Source organism: Hemibagrus wyckioides, linkage group LG07 (genome assembly GCF_019097595.1).
Source record: "Hemibagrus wyckioides isolate EC202008001 linkage group LG07, SWU_Hwy_1.0, whole genome shotgun sequence".
Taxonomy (NCBI): Eukaryota; Metazoa; Chordata; class Actinopteri; order Siluriformes; family Bagridae; genus Hemibagrus; species Hemibagrus wyckioides.
Window position 1 is genome coordinate 68398 of NC_080716.1, and position 16106 is coordinate 84503.

At 37.6% G+C, this 16106-nt stretch overlaps 2 non-coding genes across 2 annotated transcripts; one reads left to right on the forward strand and one right to left on the reverse strand.

Annotated features, from left to right (window-relative positions):
* Positions 1-2267: 2267 nt before the first annotated feature.
* On the reverse strand, positions 2268-2339 carry trnag-ucc (transfer RNA glycine (anticodon UCC)). Its single transcript has one exon. It is a non-coding gene; the product is annotated as a tRNA-Gly (tRNA).
* A 122-nt stretch (positions 2340-2461) lies between these two features.
* Positions 2462-2534, forward strand: trnav-cac (transfer RNA valine (anticodon CAC)). Its single transcript has one exon. It is a non-coding gene; the product is annotated as a tRNA-Val (tRNA).
* Positions 2535-16106: the final 13572 nt, after the last annotated feature.

The following is a 16106-nucleotide window of genomic DNA, read 5'->3' on the forward strand; positions in this document are numbered from 1 at the left end:
ACACTTCACGGCTTTTCTGATTTATCCACTGTCTTCTACGTATGTACTCTAGATATTTCGCCTGGTACCACCATTGCCATCCAGCACGCGCTGCGTTTACTTCATGATGAGATCACTGCCGCTCCAGGTACCAGTGGAGCGAAGATTGACCATAATAATCTAGGGTGCATCTCTGCCATTGATTGGTCCAAGTTTGGAAAGCCTGGTACCGCAGAGAAGGCCTGCCAGACTGACATCATTCATACAACTATTTGTTCTTCAAAGCCCTTGCAGCCTGTGTGCAAGGCCCGTGGCAGGCCAACATGCCGTGTTAAACCTTATATTGTTCTTAAGCTCAAACGACCTAACGAGTAAACCTTACCTGAGAACTCACTCCTGCTGTCCCCCGATTATTTCACACTACATCAAACACACACCGCATACATATATCCTCATTTACAAAATTATCTCCCACACTACTCAGGCAGTGAGGGCTTAACAGACATACATGAGACAGCGAAGGTTAAAATTCACAGTGTATTTATTTGGTGCACATAGGGAAAAAAAGAATCTTTGAGTACAAAATTCAGTGAAAATAGAAAAAGGAGCAAAATAGGGAAAACATGGTTACACAGCCTTGGTTGATGGCTGAAAGGGGCTGAAAGGGGTCCAGGTACGGTGGAGCAGTGACGAGTGCAATGGCTTAGGGATGTCTTCTTCGGTCTCCAACAGCTTTGCCATGCTTCACTCGCTCCACACCGCAGCCATGTGCTCCTCTGCTATCCAAAACATTGATGGTGCTGAACCAGCACAGCCTGTTCAGGTTTTTTATCAAGAAGAAAAACCTTAAAACATGTATCTTCAATTCAGTAAAACTTTCAATATAACAGAACTGTCAAAATTTTTGTACAGTGCAGCTGGATTTCCTGTCACTGTGGGTTAGGGTTAGAGCAGAGTAGCATAGTGCAGAGTCTGATACAGTTGCAGAGGAGATGAACAAATCCCCCTTTTTTCTCCATGGACTTTAATGTTGAATCAGAAAAAAACACTTTAGTCTAAAGTGAACAGTTGTTTTATATGTCTGAAATTAGTTTAGCTCCTGAGATTAACAATGGCAAGGGTTAAATATTTGTGCAGTATGAATGATAGAAGAACAGGCAGAGCCTATATTACAGAAGGTGCTCTTGTACTTGTCAGACCATAAGATAACCAAGTTCGCCATCTTGTGTTCATCAAGAAACATATCTTTCTTTTCCTCTATTTATGCTTTTTATATTCTTGAGTCTACTAAACTTTCCCTAGGTTCTACCTAGCTATAACCTTGCCATTTTAAAAAACATGTCCCCACCAAGAGATGTCAGAGTGACCATTTTAGCAATTATAAAGGAAACCCAGCAAATCTGTACACTCTATAGATTACACTGAGCACCTGCTTAGATACAGAACTGCTCTGAACAGCAGCTGGTCAGCGTATTTCTCTAATATCAATAATGCCAGCTGTAATAATTGATTTATTTTGAAGATGAGAGCCCGAGCTGCTTCTTTATATTTTCTGTAGTGTAGTGGTTATCACGTTCGCCTAACACGCGAAAGGCCCCCTGTTTGAAACCGGTCAGAAACAACCCAAGGCTTTTGAGCTTTGCTTCAGTATGCGTCCACTCGTCCTAATCGGCACCCTGAAGGTGACTGGAGCAGTTTCTCCACAATGTGATGCCTAGTTTGAAATGCACTTTAGTGCTTAGAAAATGAACAAGTGTCTACTTCAAATCAAGCAGCGCTTAGGGGCTTTTGCTGCAGGCCGCAAGCCATCACTTACACCGCAATTGTAAATCGGAAAGAGCTCTCACCAAAGAACTCTGGCCAAAGCCTGTCAAATGCAACTGGTGGACATTGCCGTTCCGTTTTGACTTTCAAGACCGGGCAGAAACAAGCCTTGAGCTTTGCTCCAGTAAGAGCCCACTTGTCCTAATCAGGACCCTGAAGGTGACTAGAGCAGTTTCTCCACTATGTGGTGCCTAGCTTCAAATGGGCTTTAGTGCATGAACAAGTGTTTGCTTGTTCGAGTCGAGCAACAAGTAGGGCTGTTTTTTTTTGGCCTCAGGCAGCAAGCAACCACTTAGAACACAAGTGGAAATCACTTGTGGAAAGACCTCTCACAAGCAGAGAAGCCTTCGTCACACTCTTGCCAAAGCCTGCTAAATGCAGCTGGCGGACTTTCCTGTTCCGTTTGCCTTTTCAAGGGCGGCCCTCGTACATTTGCCACGCTCCAACATGCGGCTTAAATGTAGTGTGTTGGCCGGGAATCAAACCCAGGTCAACTGCTTGGAAAGCAGCTATGCTCACCACTATACCACCAACGCCTGAGGCCGCGCACTCATTACTCGGTTGAAGGAACGCTTAAGCCTTTGCGTTGATCGAATATTTATTTATTTACTTACTTTGCGGTCCCCCCCCCCGAAAGGAAACACTTTCCTTCGCTTCTGTTTCTGTAGTGTAGTGGTTATCACGTTCGCCTCACACGCGAAAGGTCCCCGGTTCGAAACCAGGCAGAAACATCTTTTGGCGGTCAGGGGCTTGTGCTTTGCGTCGAATTAGACTCGAGTTTTGCGCTCTGTAGCACCCGTGCCTTGGGAACAAGCTGAAACTGAGATCCGGCCCCACTCCCACATAGTTTCTGTAGCGTGACTGTTTTCACGTTTTCTGCTCATTTGCACTGGCGAACAAAAGTCTTGATATTGTCTTTTTTTTGTTTTCTTTTTTGGTTTAATTGATTTATTTTGAAGATGAGAGCCCGAATAGCTTCTTTGTAGTTTCTGTAGTGTAGTGGTTATCACGTTCGCCTAACACGCGAAAGGCCCCCCGGTTCATGCATGGTGTCCTATAAGAGGCTTCAATCCAAGGACCCACCCTACTCCCAGCATTCCTGGGATAGGCTCACGGTTGGAGCTTTGATTTTCAGAGGTTATTTGGTGAAATACACCATGGGATTTGCACCTCCTGGGACCTCTCGATAAACAAGCTTCCAAATGAGAACCAAGCAGCCGGCACTCCAAGTTTCCATTAGTTTTGTCCCACTCAGGCTATTCCATGTAACATTTTAACAATATAGGAAGGGCTCATCTGGGATCTCTCACACCCAAAGTGAGAATCATAACTCTAGACCAATGAGCCAGATTGCCCTGGACAGGGAACTTGTGCACTGATGCAATTTCATTGTACCCTGCAAATGTACATCTTCCTGTTCTATGGGCTCATGCTAAACTTTTCAGTTGATGACTATTGTAATAATTTCACTAACTCCATTTTGTTGGAAAGGAGACATCAACAAGCAGTGTTCTTGGGGATGTGCCCAAAGAACAGAAAGGAATGAAAGGAAGCCAATATTAAGTGGCAGGACCTTGGTTCATTTCATGCAAACAATCAACATTAACTAAATACAAATTAATTTCTTTCATTAAGTAGCACTGGTTTCAGTAGAGATGAAAATACTTACACAAATAGTGACAATGTGCAAAGCTTCATGTACATGTACAATCTCAGTACTTTTTCCACACCTGTGATATGGTATATTCCAGTGGTGGGCTGTGCATTTCACACCTAGGCCTTCACTGGTGTCCTTCCTGAATTAATCCACCTCTATACCATCATTATGACGCCACGGCAATAGATACTAATCAACCTTTAAATAGCAAAGTATATATTCTCTGATTATCCAATTAAAGGACGGGAAATTGCCGACGTAATTGTATGCCTGATAGATGGCCCCAGTGACACCAACTCGAAATCTGATTGGTTAATTTAACAATTCCATTGCCATTTATTTTAAGCTATGGGCGCCTGCACTATTGATTCTGAAGGCCTTAAGGCAGATTTCTTTCACCCTGGCAACACATGATGTCAGCCAGTGACTGAAATATGATTGGATAAATACTCTTATCATAAATATACACTACTGGAAGCAGCGCAACCAAGAGAAAAGCTATGAAATGTAGAGAATAGACAATTGGGAATAATTTAGTACACTTTCATGGAAAAATATATTAAATATATTAAAATGCAAGTCAGTGATTCAGATCACTGCTGTTTAGGCCAGCAGAGAAGGCCTTGCTGGCACTGACGGCCCACCACTGGTGTATTCCCTCCTTATGCCTAGTGTGTCCATGATAGATTCTGGAGCCACCGTGACTCTGATTAGGAAGATTAATGAATGAACCCATTGTGGAATTCAGTTATGTAATGATACACATGTAAATACATAATTAGTCATATTAACATGTTTGTGTTGTAGCCTGGGAATTATGCTCTGTTGGCAAAATTTCCCGTCTTCTGTTTAGGTCAGTAAAACATTTTAAAACTTTATCTACTGCCATCTGTACAGAGTGTGTAAGCTCTTCTCTCTGGCAGTACAGGTCCATCACAGACATAATTAAACTGATCAAAGTGTGACATTTATAGAATGAGAAATGCAGCATAACTAACCAGGTTTTAGACATCTTTAGGCAGACTGACTGCATTTACTGTCATGGACTGCTGGACAGTTCCCTGTCAGGACACCAGAGGGCGGTCTGGCAGGGTTTAATTATGTTCCCATGTTTTTTTGTTAACGTTGTATGCACCCTACCGCCCCACCGCTGCACACCTGTTCCTTACTTTTCAATGACTAAATCAGTACCTACTGCTTCTGATTCAGTATCTTCTGCTCGGCCACTGATACAGTACGCATTGATCAGTATAAGTGTGTAGTATAAATACAATATTGATATTCTTCATCTGTCATGTTGACATGGTGACCTGCAACTGCAAATCTGTAACAGTCTGCCAGTTAGAGCACCTGAACTTATTTTAATGATATTTATGGCTTTTGTCTGCATTTTGATGACATTTGGAAGTCCAAGACAATGGAGGCACCAGACAAGTGCTTTTTTTAAATCAAAATACATAAGTATCATCATCATCAAGCACACTGCATAAAATTTACCTCAGGTTTGATTCCCTGACTCCCCTGTCCTCCACAAAACCTTTAAGAGAACAATGGGGAAAATGCCATTGGGATATTTTCTGCAAGGTTGACAATGTTACTTTGGGACACCTTTGAAAATATTATTCTCCTTCCCTAGATTATACTACACCTCTTAAATTAGACACTTCTGAATGTTGTGAATCCCCAAACAAGTTGTACAATATTGTGCCTCTTAGAATACACGACAAATCCTAATTTGTGTTTGTACATATACATGAATGAAAATTCATTCGAATTAATCATGGGAAAAACTGCAGCAAAGTACAATGAATTAAATTTTAAACAGTACACACCAGCAACAAGTGACACAGTGCCTCTTTATTTTATTCTCTTTCTTCAGCTGCATATGTTTCCACAAATGTCTTTTGTGTCTGTGGTTAACTGATAAGTTGCTAAAGGAAGTATCTTTGATATTAAACGTTGAACTTCAAATGAATTATTTCATAGGTTTTTGTACAGTCTCTCAGTGACTCTGTATCACTGTGCTACTACTGTAAGAGCACAGTGATAGAGTGCAGAATCTGAGATCTGCAGATGTTTGATAGTGAGTTCAGTAGAGTCTGGGGATGTTTCTGCATTGAATCGAGAGCCAGAGGGGTTGTGCTGAACTGAACTTGCTAACTTTGCACCTTTAAGCAGTAAAAACTGTGGTGCGCTGTTAGGATATTGTCTGTACCAGTAAAGCAGAATGCTACCACTGCTTGATTCATATGAACATCTCAGAGTAACAGGGTCTGTTTCCTTCCCCACAATGTTGACATCTTTGTCCTTCGGCCAAATTTTATCAGCAAAACTGCCTGTTGTATTGAAAAATGATTAATAAAGATATAATACAAATATCGAAAAATTCTAAAAATGTTTTTTGTGTAACACCAAAAACACTGATATTAAAAATAAATGAATTAATTCTATGAATATTAGTTGATTCCATTAATTAATTGATGAACTGATGAAAATTACCTGTAACTAGAGTGAGAATCAGTGGTATGTATCTCACTATGTACAGTAAGTTGTATAGTTGATCCATTTCTGAACACAGCTCTGTGAGGATTCTGTATAATAGTGCTGTATGTGCTGAACTTCACACATCTCTAGAAGGACACAGCCAGGAAGTGATGCTGTTGTGCTGTAACTGTATACAGATCACCACTTCACACAGTATCAGTGAACTGTCACCAACACAATACAACATTATTCCACTATAACTGAATAACTACAGTCAGGAATTATTGTTCTTTTGTCTTTCATTTGCAGTCAGATAATACAATAAGAATATAAACAGCAGTTAATAAAGCTATGACTGAATACATTTTCTCTATCAAACACAATTCTTTGCTCATGTATTCTGTAGTTTGCTTCTTCAGAGCTTCTCTTATTAAACTATTTGTATTTAAATGCATTTTAGATGAATTTGTCTGAATCTTGTTTACACATGAATATACACATACAATATGAATCACTTCAAAACATTCAAATAGAAATTAGTACATCATGTTAATATAGATTTATTGATATTAATAATAGCTGGTATAACAGGGTGGATAAGTAACATTGTTTTGTCAGCACAGAACTCTCTTATATAAATGGCAGATATATATCTACATTCACTGTTGCAAAGAAACATTTTATTTAATATAAAAATATAATGAATAATATAAATGACCTACCTGTAACATCCGTGTGCCCCGCCTACCAACAGGGCTCGAACCTGGATCTCTGTGGACACCACATGCCCCTGCACACCATGAAAAGCAGACCCATGTGCAGGATTAAACAAAGCGCTGCTTTATTCACAGGGGGGAGACAGGACTAAACAAAACAGAAAACAAAACTAAACAAACCATGAACGGTCCATCATACGGACCAGCAAACGTGGAAACATGATAAAACAAACAAACAAACAATGACTGGCAAAGGCAGGCAGACAAGGGCTCATATACACTACTCACAAAAAATTAAGGATATACAGTTTCCGGGTGAAATTTCAGGATGCACCTAAAATGCACTATAACCTTTACAGGTGAACTTAATTTGACCTTCTCTACAGTTTTGAATGCACATGTCCAACTGTTCAGTGTTTCAGTACTTTTTGCAGAACTTGCTGTTCTCTAACAAGGTGCATAATGGCAAAATTCACAACTGGTGTTTGATCCATGAATCGACCAATAAATTTTCTGGTTCAATTAGAATTGGTATTTAAACAGTCCTCTTCATCATGCTGTTCACATTTGGACGAGGGACCAGTGGGCCTCAGTGCTGTTCTCTGATGAAAGTCGATTCACTTTGAGCAGAAATGATGGCTGCCAATGATGTTGGATACTTCAAGGAGAGCGCTATGCATCAGCCACTGTTGTGGTGGTGTTACAGTCTGGGCAGGTATGTCTACTCAATACAGAACTGCCCTACATCTTGTGAATAGTACAGTGACAAGCCAATACTAAATGAATAACATCATTAATTCAGCCATTGTGCCCCTGCATGAACAACACAGGCCTAATTTCATCTTCATGGACGACAATGCTCCAGCTCATCGAGGTCGCATCATTAGGAAACTACTGCTGGAGGCTGGGGTACCTCAAATGGAGTGGCCTGCACTTTCTCCAGACCTGAATCCCATAGAAAACCTATGGGATCAGCTGAGTCGCCGTGTAGAGGCTCGTAACCCTGCACCCCAGAACCTCAATGACCTGAGGGCTGCCCTTCAAGAAGAGTGGAATGCCATGCCTCAGCAGACAAGAAGTCGACTCGTGAACAGCATGAGACTTCGTTGTCAAGCTGTAATTGATGGTCAAGGGCACATGACAAATTATTGAGACATTGACATTTTTTGTTGTGGTATACCCACCACTGTTGTTGGCTTTTGTTTCAATAAATTGTTTTATTGTTTCATGAACAATATAAGCAGCTGCTTACTGTCCTGCAACTGCAGCTTAAAAATGTTAGTGGATGAAAATATGTTGTCAGTAAAGCATGAGTACTAGTATTATAATCAGGTCAAATATTATCAGGACATTGTCTTAGCTTAAATGCAGCAAAGTAACATGCAGTTGTGTGTACATGCATAATGACTGTCTGAATAGATGAATAAACATTTGTTACAATGAATCGTATAAACTGTGTGTGTGATGGATTTATAATTCCCAATGTATTTCTATCTGAAATGTTGCTGAGTTTGTATTTGGGCATGTTATTGTTTTAAAGAGTTGTTGAAAACAGTGATAAACCTCAATAACTAAACTGTATTGGTTGTTTCAGAAACATTACATGACAAGAGCATACCTAATAATCTGTGGTCACTGGTTTGTAACAGAGTTCAGAGTTAAAACTGAATTGAATTGAACTGAACTCAAACTGGACACTGTGCACAAGAGAAAAAAAATGATGGACTAATAAATAAGGCAGTTCTAGTCACTTGTGTAAAAATACCAGGAATTGGTCTGTAGTGGTTATACCATCTGAAGAGATAATTCTATGTGAAGTGCAGGTTTCCTGAGTAATGCTTTAACACAAAGATTAAAGTACACACAACATATAAAATGAATCGACAAAACACTGCAGTGTTAAATTACACAGATATACTCCATCCCAACAGAAGCAACAAAGCATGAGAGGTCTAATTCTTATATCCTGCAAAGCCTCAAACTCATTCCTTAGTTCTGGAGATTTCCTCATTACCTCATCACTGGTCTGAGTGAATTATCCTAGATGCTATATATAGTTCAATGTTATATATGTGGAGCCATAGCTTGTCTTTAGTGCACTAATTTAATTAGAAATTGCCCCTAAGACTAAAAGAAGGGTGTGAATGTGTGTGCATGATGCACTGTGAAAGACTGGCATCCCATCAAGAAATGAGCTGTCTCTAAATAATACAACATTTACTAGTAATATAAACTAAGTTAAAAATATACATTTTGAGAGAGAAAGAAAACAGTGTCAATGTTTTTGTACAGTGCAGCTGGATTTCCTGTCACTGTGGGCGCCAGAGCACAGTAATATAGAGCAGAGTCTGATACAGCAGCAGAGGAGATGATCAGATCCACTTTCTTATCTTTAAGTGTAGCATTCATTCTTGGAGGAATGTTAGCACTTAGATCTCCATATTGGTGAATATAAAGAAGGAACTCAGGTTTAGATTTTGGATATTGTCTGTACCAGTGCAGGTAGAATCCTGTAGCACTTGTTTCATATTCACAGGACAGAGTAACATCATCACCTTCATCTACAACTTTATGAGTGGAAAGGGGCTTTATTGAATCTGCCATGGAGTCACCTGTTATAGAGAAGAGAACATAAAGTTTAACACAATCAAGCCAGAATTACACACAGAAATCATGCTTTCTATAACACCAGACAATTAATAAACAATACATAATATCTAAACTAACAAAAGGTGTTAACTCACCTAGTGAAAGCCACAGACACATGAATATAACAGTGAACATGATGACTGGTTTTAGCTGAATGAAAAAGCTCTTTCTGTACTCTAATATATTACCATGATAAATGTTCAGGAAGCTCCACCCCCCAGCATCACATGACAGTGTCTCCAGTGTTGATGACAGTGAAACATCCTGGCTTTACATTAAGCCTTGTTTGGGAAACTGTGCTGAAACTCTTTACATTGTAAACAAACAAAAACTGACAGCAAGAAAAAATGATACTAATAATTAAAATGAGTAAATATTTGATTTTATTATTTTTTTATATTTTATAAGTGGTGTCTGGACAATAAGGTATTTGAAAGCATGTTTATTAAATAGGATTACATTTTCATGAGGTGGTATTTTATTATGTGAGGAACAAACCAGGCTCATTTCATTCTGTTATCTATTATTCTTTATTGTCATTTAACTCATTGCTTAATAAAACCGCTGTGAAACTGTGTTTATAAAGAAAGGGTAAAGTTTCTTATCCTATGATGAGAGAATCTGTCCAGAGCCCATTTTATTCAATGCAGCTGTAATGTGCTTGTCCTTGCTGGAGACAAATATATTACAAATATAAGTCAAACATTTTTAATGATATTGTATGTAATAACTGCAAATTCTACATATAGGTCTAGCACTATGTATGTAGGATTGAACAACAGATAGAGTCTATATTATTTTTCAAAGAATTATGTATAATCACAGAAGTCTACATATTTGGGCATGTGAGCAGGGTTCTAGTATTTGGCCCACAATAAGATAACTCACTACACCATTTTCTAACATCTCTAGTGCATTGGTTTTCACTTAGAGTGTGTTTAGTAAAGTGAGAGTAAACTGAAAGACTGCACTTTAATCTCAAATCCATTCATTAATTTCAGCTCCAATATTTCACTTCACACAGTTACATTAACCATAATAATATTTGATTTTCTGTCTCAGATGTCTCCAAATGTAGCTCTGCCCACTCATATTTATTCATATTTACTACATACTGCTATGTAGTATTTCACTCATCTACTACACCATTAGCACAGCCTAGTATGAAAAAAAACTACAGCTTTAAACCTTGTGGAACCAAGCCCCAGATCCACCATGAAAAATCCCCAACCTTGCTATGAGGAGGAGGAGGACAGAAAACTGATACAGGACTTCGTTGCATGGTGCGACTGTAACCATCTGCACCTCAACACAACATAGACCATGGAGATGGTGGTGGACTTCAGGAGGCCCAGGCCTCAACTGGAGCCTGTGACCATCAACGGTGACTGTGTGGAGTTTGTCAAGACCTACAGATACCTTGGAGTACAGCTGGATGATCAAATGGACTGGACTGCCAACACAGACACTCTGTGCAGGAGAGGACAGAGCCGCCTGGACTTCCTTAGAAGGCTGGCGTCCTTTAACATCTGCAGATAGATAGATAGATAGATAGATAGATAGATAGATAGATAGATAGATAGATAGATAGATAGATAGATAGATAGATAAAACTTTGTCATTGCAAAGTACAGGTACATAGTGACGAAATGCTGTTTAGCATCTACCAGAAGTGCAAATAGTAGAAATTGTGCAAATGAACAATTGCAGATAAATATGTAAATATGTACAACAATAAATAAGGCTATGTCAGAGTGTGCATATAGAGGTATGTGCAAGTTGTATTTACAACAGATAAAGTGTAAAGTGTAATCATAAAGCACAGGAGTATAGAGCAGAGTCTGATACAGCAGCAGAGGAGATGATCAGATCCACTTTCTTATCATCATGAACTTTAGCAGACATTCTTGGGGGAGTGTTGGGACTTGGATCTCCATTTTGATAAATATAAAGAAGGATCTCAGGTTTAGATTTTGGATATTGTCTGTACCACTGCAGATTCTGTACAGTATCACTGAAGTCTTTGTAGCTGCAGGACAGAGTAACATCATCACCTTCATCTACAACTTTATGAGGGAAAAGTGGCTTTATTGAATCTGCCATGGAGTCACCTGTCATGGAGAAGAAAATGTAATGTATTTAACCTTTACACAATCAAGCCAGAATTACATACAGAAATCATGATTTCTAACAGCACACAATTAATAAACAACACATAATATATAAACTAACAAAAGGTCAATGTTAACTCACCTAGTGAAAGCCACAGACACATGAATATAACAGTGAACATGATGAATGATTTTAGCTGAATGAAAGTTAAAAGCTTCTGAACTCTTTTTGTACTCTGAAATAATAACATGATAAATGTTCACGAAGCTCCACCCCCCCGCATCACATGACAGTGTCTCCAGTGTTACTGACAGATTGTTGATCTTTACTGAAACATTCTGCCTTGTTTGGGAAACTCTACTGAAACTGTTTACATAGTAAACAAATAAATTATTCTATTATTGTATTTATTCAATTTTATAAAAATTTACTGACAATTAAAATTAGTAAATATTTTAGTTTTTATATTTTATAAGTAGTGTCTTGACTTGTGGCATTTATTTGTTTGTTGTGATAAAGCATGTTTATTAGAGTTCATATTTTTCTGCAAAGAAGTATTTATAACAGAGTCTACATCTTTGGAGGATGTGAGCAGAGTCCTAGCACCTGACCCACAATAAGATAACTCACTACACCATCTTGTGGGGAAATAAGAAAGACTTGGTTTTTAAGGTAATTGAAGGTAATTTATTTATTAATGACATTAATAAATAAACTTCTGAACTATAATTAATATTATATAATGCATATATTACTTTTTGCATTTCTTTGTATAGCCTTCCCATACAGAGTTCCATAGAGTTCCTGGACTAAATCGCTGTTCCAGTTGACTTCAAATATTTTTCCATCTGATTTTATTCAGTAGGGTTAATTAAGTGTAGTGACCAAAGAACAAAACTGGAGCTATGATTGCACTGGTGTTAATTACAATCATACAGGTCTCACAAACAGAATATTGTCTATAGAGAAAAAGAGCTGCAGAGGAACAGAAACTTTTCCTCCAACAATTTTCTTCATCTATTGATCAAGAGGAGAATAAACTGTGCAGCTGAGCCTTTCCTCATTAATGTTCAAGAACACGTCTGTTATAAACAATGAGCTAAAAGAACATTCTCACTCTAACTACATTTCACTGGCAATCAGAAACTGATATGTATTTATTTTATAGTTATGTTTGGTTACTTAAAGATGATTGTGATTACATTAAACAGTGTATTCTGGGTGGATGAATTGTTGTCAACAGCCTTTAATATAAATACACCAATTTATTTGAATTTATTGACAACAATTTATTATTAAGCAACTTAATTAAAATACTTGTTCTTTTGGTTTGTAACTTGTGAACTAAAGGACTTAGCAATATCAGCAATAGTGAAGAAAACCAAGTGGGCATAATAACATTGTTATCCTGAGTGTTTAGTTAGTTTGTGTTTATCTTTTGAAATAAACATCATATTTATTCATATTCATGATAACTCTGCTTTACCTCACACAGCAACTCTTTCTCATCTACTAGACATTTAGCAAATCTTAGTATGCTAAAACTACAGTAAAACCAAGCCCCAGATCCATAAGCTGCAGCTGCAACCTAATGAATGGTCATTCAATCAGAGTTTATTTTTAGTAACTACTTTATCCTGGTCACACTTCCACAACTGTCTATATACATTATATATACACACCTTCATTCATTCATTCATGCTTTGTCCTGGGCAGGTGAATCTGGAGCTTCTCCCAGCAACACTAGGGATGATGCAGGAATACACCCTGGATGATACAGCAGTCTAATGCAGGACAAAATGCACAGACACATTCACACACTCATTCAGACTTAGGGGAAATTTAGTGTCAGCAGTCCACCTTAAGTTGGAACGTTTAAACCACAGTACAAATAAGAAAACAGAGGACAAGCTCAAAAGGCTAGAGTCATCATCCCTCCATCAAATAAATATGTTTAAGATTATAGACATTACCCTTATGTGCAATCAAATCTTGTCACTAATTTTTTATTATTATTTTTTTTATCTGTATGATCAAACTCACATCTGTTCAAATGAACATGCAGAATAAACACATGAACAAATGAAAGATTTAATAAATGAATGTAGATGTAGATTCATGAATTAAAGTATAGTTGTGTTAATCCCTCATTTTCTTTTCAGGCTATTAGCTCCAGCTGCAAATGTTTTCACAAATGTTGTTTGTGTCTGTGGTTAACTGATAAGTTGGTAAAGTGAGTCTCTTTCGTCTTCTGTGGTTTTAGAAACTTAATATACCATGTTGATGTTTTTGTAAAGCCTTTCAGTGACTCTGTATCACTGTGCTACGTCTCTAAGAGCACAATGATAGAGTGCAGAATCTGAGAGCTTTAGACCTCTGATAGTAAGTTCAGTAGAGTCTCTGCTTGTTTTCGACTCTAGTCGACGATCATCAGGAGTGCTCTCATCACCTGCATATGACCTTGCGCCTTTATACAGTAAAAACTGTGGTGCGCTGTTAGGATATTGTTTGTACCAGTAAAGCAAAATATATTCATTGCTTGCCTCATATGAACATTTCAGAGTAACAGTCTCTGTTTCTTTCCTGACAATGTTTGCATCTGTTGGCCAAATTTTATCTGCAAAGCTACCTGGTGTGACAAAAATATAAAGAAACATGTCAGTGAAGTATTTTTTGTAATTCCAATATTGACTTAAGGAATCAAGAAATTACTAGATTAATACAAACATGCTTATTAATTAATGCAATTATTTAACTGATTAAATATCATTGTAATAATTAATAACTGATTGAAAATGACCTGTAACTAGAGTGAGAATCAGTGGTATGTATCTCACTATGTACAGTAAGTTGTATAGTTGATCCATTTCTGAACACAGCTCTGTGAGGATTCTGTATAATAGTGCTGTATGTGCTGAACTTTACACGTCTCTAGAAGGACACACCCAGGAAGTGATGCAGTTGTAGTATAACTTTTTACAGATTATTACTTAACAATATCAGTGAGAGTGAACTGAGTAACCGGTACAACACAGAACAAAAACACTGTTACTTCACAAACCATTGCATCAGACATGCTATTTTATCATTGTAAAATATTTATTCCTAAATAAAAGGATATAAAGGTTTGACAGCGGCACATTCAGCACCGCACGCGAGTGGTCTCCTTGTTTGTAGCAGTGTCCATTGTTCAACTTAAACTGAATTGACTTTATTTTACTGTGAATACTGTGCACAAGAGCAGAAAACAAATGATGCACTAATAAATAAGGCAGTTATAGTCACTGCTAAAAAACCCCAGAATTGTTCTGTAGTGGTTATACCATCTGTAGAGATATTGCTATGTGGAGAGCAGGTTTCCTGTGTCAAGCTTTAACACAAACGAATGAAAGTACACACATTGCAGTGTTAAATTACGCAGATATACTACATAACTAATAAGACTAATTAAATCTAATTAAAAACAATTTCTGAATCTACAAAAATCAATGTTAACTCACCGAGTGAAAGCCACAGACACATGAATATAACAGTGAACATGATGGATGAGCTTATAAATGAAAATAAAATTCCTGCAGTCTGATATATTAACATTATAAACATTCATGAAGCTCCACCCCCCAGCATCACATGACAGTGTCACTAATGTTACTGACAGATTGTTGATTCTTACTGAAGCTTTCTGGCTTTACATTCAGCACCACATGGATAAATTTTCCTGAGCACATGGTAAACAAACACAAACTGATAGCATGAAAAATACTTCAATAAAATAAATGAACTAATGAATGTGGAAGTGAGTGTGCATTGTGGGAAGTGGAGTCTGGTACAATGCAGGATGGGAAATTGAAATTTAGGTGTGTGTAGACCTAATGACCTGTTTATTAAATAGGATTACAAACAGTTGAGGAGTATTTTACTGTGGTGAGGAACAAACCAGCCTCTTTTCTTTCTCTAATCTATCATTTTTTATCAATAGCATCTGTATTGATGGATTTTTATATCATTATTTTTCATTTAAGCATGAAACTGTGTACAAATAAAGAGTGTAGTATTTATATTATCTCATGACAAACATCCCATTGCAGGTGAACATGTACATTTCATTTTTACAGAAATTGCATGTATAGCCCTACTACAAGTTTCCTTTCTGGATTCAAGCAAACTCCTTTCAAGGCTTGATGATGTGTTGAAAATGACACTAATTAGCTTGATTGTACAAGCAGAGATTATTAAAACATTCTGATTGGTTCTAGACTTTTTTATATATAAAAGTATTATCTATGTAAGGCTGAAGAATAGCTGTAGTCTTTATAATTGTGTAAAGTATTCATAATCATAATGTCAGCATCTCTGGGGGATGTAAGCAGAATCCTAGTACTTGGCCAACAATAAGATAACAGCCTCCACCATCTTGTGGTGAAAGGAAAGAGACTTTAACACACCAAGGTCTTTTCTGTTTGAACTTAGTTATTTATTTATTTTTTACTCAATCATAAAACTATATCCCAATTTGCACATAAAAAAGCCTGCTGGGAAAAAGAAGCCATGGTTTTGTTATATTGTTTGTTTTTTTCACAAATTATGACAATAATAATTTTCAGAACATTTCTTTATTCAACTCCTGAACTTGTACAGAGCCTCAGCTGCTTCACTGAAGTTCAGAAATGGTCCCAATTGGACCC